Source organism: Heterocephalus glaber, unplaced genomic scaffold, assembly GCF_053883595.1.
Source record: "Heterocephalus glaber isolate CG9 unplaced genomic scaffold, H.glaber_assembly_v1.0 deba00000122, whole genome shotgun sequence".
NCBI lineage: Eukaryota > Metazoa > Chordata > Mammalia > Rodentia > Bathyergidae > Heterocephalus > Heterocephalus glaber.
Genome location: NW_028258138.1, coordinates 46313563 through 46318693, shown reverse-complemented (window position 1 = coordinate 46318693; position 5131 = coordinate 46313563). Strand labels below are relative to the sequence as shown.

The window sequence follows — 5131 nt, the reverse complement described above, 5'->3', positions numbered from 1 at the left end:
GCATATTTTAGAATTCTAAAATTCATATTTTATAATTAGATGAACTCAATTGTCCAAATATTTTCTCATAGTAATTTTATATATTCCCTAAATATTAAAAGATAAAACTATAAAATTATGAAAATATTTTTATATACTGAAATATAACAAATTGTATTCCTGCATGTATGAATTTTTCTTTAAAATATTTACTAGAAAAAATTTACCAGAAAATTTCTTTTTGGAGTTATTTTAGGGACTATTACATAAATCATGAAAAAATCTCAATTCATACATGCACTATTATATTCATAATAGAGACAACAAAGTATACAAGAGCTTAATAATATTACTGAAGAAAACATTTTTAAAAAACATATTAGTCTATTAGTCTCTACCTTATACAATTACATATAAATTTGAAGTTTAAAAAAACTCATGTACTCTCAATGCTCAAAAAAGTACTCTCCATTCAAAATATGTAAAGAATATCATAGTATTCCTGAAGTTTAGTTTTAAATGTGACTGGTTTTTAGATATAAAAATTTAAACGTGATTATTTCTTAATTTTACCTTGTAACTTTTCAGTGCCAAAACCTCTCTAAAATGGCAGCAAGAAGGTTTCACTGTTCATTTCATTTTTCCACTAGTAACTAAAGACCATTCTCTCATGTAACCCTTTATATCTATCTATAGTTCTGTATACATGTGCACATGCATAGAAATATAATATATGTTTCCAGAGATTTAGCTCAGTGGCACCATGCCTGCCTCATAAGCACAAGGTCCTGAGTTCAATCCCTGGTACTGAGAAAAAAATAAATATATGGATCCTTTGGTCTTTGCCACTTTGACTAACAATGCATTTTATATTCTTTCTAGATGTCTTTCTTTTTAGATTTTACCAAAAAGAACACAATTTCCTGTGTAAAATTTCAAGTATTAGAAAGGCTCAAAAGGCTATTTTTCACTTTGTTCAGATTTGCTTTCAGGCATTAAGCGTGTCACACAGTTGCTGCCACTGCTGTTTTCCAAATGTCTGGTGTGTGTTATGACTGAACACTACTTTTCTCTTGGTCTGATTAGTTTTTCAGTAGACCATTTTACTTCTTACCACATCAATACCAAAGAGTTCTACATCATCAGCTCTAGTCTGAAGTTCTTTTTCAGTACCGGGGATCAAACTCAGAACCTTGCACTTGTGAGGCAGGTGACAGAATCACTGAGGTAAATCCCCAGCCCATAGTCTGAAGTTCTTAATGCACTGTATCTAAGGAAATCTCTTTGTTCTTCACTGCCATTCCCATAAAAGTGAGCAGTCTGATTTTTGCCGTATTCTGTTCATGTAACAGGCCAAGTGAGTCAATGAAGTCTTTGTTATTCTGATAAAATGACATATGATGCCAACTTAGCACTCGCAAAAATGGTTAAAAGATCATGAATAAGCTTGCCTTCCAGAAACTTGACTGGCTTTAAAGTAAGAAGATGGTAAAAAAGAAATGCACTTGGATCTTTCAGTGTTCGTAGGATGCACCTGTGGGCATTGACTCGTGCCTGGGAAGCATTGTTCTCCGTGTAACTTCCAAGCAATTCCACCATGACTTTTGAAGCAGCATCACTTTTCTTACACCCCGGTGAGGTATATAATGTACTGAAGCCTCCTTAGAGTGGCAGTGTCCTGTGGGGCCATCCCGTATGTCCCTTTTGGAGCTGGACCAGGTTAGAAAATGGATTTCTGACTGGAATCTCACCACTGAGAAGAAAACACCCTTTTAAAACCACTTCATGTGGCACTTGTAGATCTGTATTTCTATAATAGTGCTTTTACTTCTATAATATATATAAAATAAAATGGTAAATCAAAGAGCAAATATGTTTTTCAAAAAAATTAATGGGATTTTATAAAAAATCCTTTCAAAAATCTGTTGTGTAATATTTCTATATTTAATATTTGAGAGAGACACATTTCTCAGATCTGTTGACTGTTTTTTACATTTTAATTTCTACTAATTCTAGATAGAAAGAGAAGTCTGTCCTCTCTTTTGCTTATATGTATTATGTATGTATTTGTATATATGGAAAGTTGAGAGTCTTTCATTTCACTTACTGGTCTTTATGACTTGTTCATCTGTAAAGTTATTTATTCACACTCTTAACTCATTCATGTTTTATGTTGCCTCTTTTTTATCTATTTTAATAGGTTTTTATTAGTGGTGCTGCAGAGTGAAATCAGGGCCTTTCTACTGAGTCCTTTTTATTTATTATCTAATTTTGAGACAAGTTTTGTTAAATCACTGTTGCCCAGATTGGGCTGAAACTTTCATTCTTCCTGCCTCAGTCTTCCAGATTTCTGAGAGTTTAGGCGTGTGCCACCATACACAACTACCAGTTATTTTTACCTTATAAATTTCTACCTTTCATATACATAATAAAATGCATTTTCTAAATTGTTGTATGCCTTTTGTCTATGTGATTTTGTTATGCATTATAACTACATAGTAGATATGTTTTACACTGTTTTTCTTCATAGGGTATCTGTAATGTCCATTTACATTATTGTCAATTAAATTGCAGAGAAAATATCAACTTTATTTTCAGATATCTAACCAGTAATGTTAGCACAATCTAGTAAATAAGCATTCTCCTTTTTACTTTTTTAAATATTATATTTGTTTATGTCAATTCCTGTACACATTGGAATCTATTTCTTAGGTCTCTATTTTATTGGATTCCTATGTCAATATCTTGATGATTTGATTATTAAGGTTTTAAATTATAATTCAATATGAAGACACTGGACTATTCTTATTAAATGTACCTGAAGGAAAATGGTAATTTTATTTTTCATTTGAACTTTGAGTTTAGTGTATGCTTTGTTAAATTGAAAAGAATTTTCATGAAATGTATGTGTCATTTTAGATTCTAAAACTTTTATTATGGATAATTATGAATCTATATTAAAGTAGACAAAGAGAAATATTTAAACCTTCTATGATAAAATGCACTTCTTAGAAACATGTTAGTCATACAAAAATATCACCAAATTTATGATTCAATTGTGACTATTCCTCAGTTATTCTTTCATTTCAGTGATTGTTTACATAAGATATAGCAGAAGTAAACAAGACACAGGTGACTTTGTTTGTCCTTATGGGACTGACAGACCTTCCAGGGCTGGAGTTGTCCTTGTTCCTGGTGCTCCTTGTCATCTACCTTACCACCATGGTGGGCAACCTTGGACTGATTGCTCTCATTTGGAAGGACCCCCACCTTCACACCCCCATGTACTTATTCCTCAGCAGTTTAGCCTTTGCAGATGCATGCACTTCATCTTCTGTGACTCCTAAGATGCTTGTCAATTTTTTATCTCAGAATCATAAGATATCCCTGGTTTGGTGCTACACTCAATTTTACTTTTTTTGTTACGGTGCAACTACAGAGTGTTTCCTCCTAGTAGTGATGGCATATGACAGCTATGCAGCCATTTGTAATCCCTTACTTTATCCTGTGGTGATGTCCAGTAGCCTCGGTACTCAGCTTATAGGTGTTTCAAATATTGTTGGTGTTGTGAATTCAACAATTCATGTGGGTTTGCTGCTTAGATTGGCTTTCTGTAGGGTCAATGTCATACATTATTTCTTCTGTGATGTTGTACAGTTATTCAAAATCACTTGCTCTGATCCTACTATTAATATGCTGTGTAGTTTTAATCTTTTCCATCTTCATACAATCTTTTAGCTTTGTAAATATCATAGTCTCTTATATCCATATTATCTTTGCTATCCTGAAAAAGAAATCCGAGAAGGGCAGAAGCAAAGCCTTTTCCACTTGCGGTTCCCACCTGCTCTCTATCTCCTTATTCTACAGCACTCTTTTCCTCATTTATATTTGTCCTGGGTCTGGACCAGCTGAAGATAAGGAAAAAATATATTCTTTATTTTACACAGTAGTACTTCCCTTGTTAAATCCTTTTATATATAGTCTTAGGAATAAAGAGGTTATAGGAGCCTTGAGAAGAATAATAAAGAAGTAAATAGTTGTCAAACACATTTCACTCTTTATTCTATGAAGTATAATGACAAAATATAAGCTCATTGCATTGTGAACTATGTCATTTCACCAGAGAACTAGTGTTCAGAGTGGTTGTGAGCTCTGAGGGAACCCAGGTTTGTAATTTGGATCTAATGCCATTATTGAAGTTTTTCTGGTTATGGGTCCGGTAGAGAATACATTTATCCATTACTTAGAAAGATTATGGTACCTTTTTTACAAAAATTATACTCTATTTTATCTGAGCATTTAGCCTTGCAAGCTAGTGACATTATTTGCTAGATACTTTCAAAATTATAGGGTGTAATTGGCAATTTTACTGAAAGAGAGTGAGAAATATTTACTGAGAACTATCTCTAATTAAAACTGACATATACAATCAGTTACTTACTTGAATGAGTCTAATTTAATATAATTTAATATATATTTGTATTGTATAAGTATATAAATAATCTAATGTCACTCATATTCACATTCTTGAGTGTGCAATGAGTGAATTAATGCTTGAAGATTTATTGGCACAATTGTATATTTTACCCTTGTTATGTAAACCTAGATGGTTCAGTTCCTCTCTTAAACAACTATATTCCTGGTGCAAACTGCTGTTTCCAACATATTTACTTAGGCAAAATAATCATATAAGGAGAACCAAGCTCAAGTTGTCAAGGAAAAAAAGATGCCTTTTGTTGTACTATTTGTTAAATATTTTGGCTTTTGTCAAGTCCATTATTCCAAGAGGATACTAAATATTTTCTTTAAAGACTTAGGTATGTGCTATGTTTAATTACCTAAATAAGTTTATTATGTATATGTTATTTGAAAATGTAAATTTGTTTGTATAGTCTTAAGATTCCATTTTTCCTTAATAACAAAATTTATTTTAAAATACTCCATATGATTGCAGGTATCATCCTTTAAAAATTATCTGTTATTTGCAGGTAACTTTCAGCAATATCATACAGTTTTAAAATTGCCTTTACAAACACTGTAAACTAAATATTTGTTCCTTTAAAATTTTTATTCCTTTTTTAGGAAAATTTTTTTCTGTAATGTACTATCATTCTTATTAAGAGTAATAATCTACTTTTCATTATTTGTATAA

General features: G+C 31.7%; 2 pseudogenes; one reads left to right on the top strand and one right to left on the bottom strand.

Annotated features, from left to right (window-relative positions):
- Positions 1 to 914: 914 nt before the first annotated feature.
- On the bottom strand, positions 915 to 2418 carry LOC101700472 (eukaryotic translation initiation factor 3 subunit M pseudogene; annotated as a pseudogene).
- Positions 2419 to 2791: 373 nt separating this feature from the next.
- Positions 2792 to 4012, top strand: LOC101700111 (olfactory receptor 5AC1-like; annotated as a pseudogene).
- The last annotated feature ends 1119 nt before the right edge of the window (positions 4013 to 5131 follow it).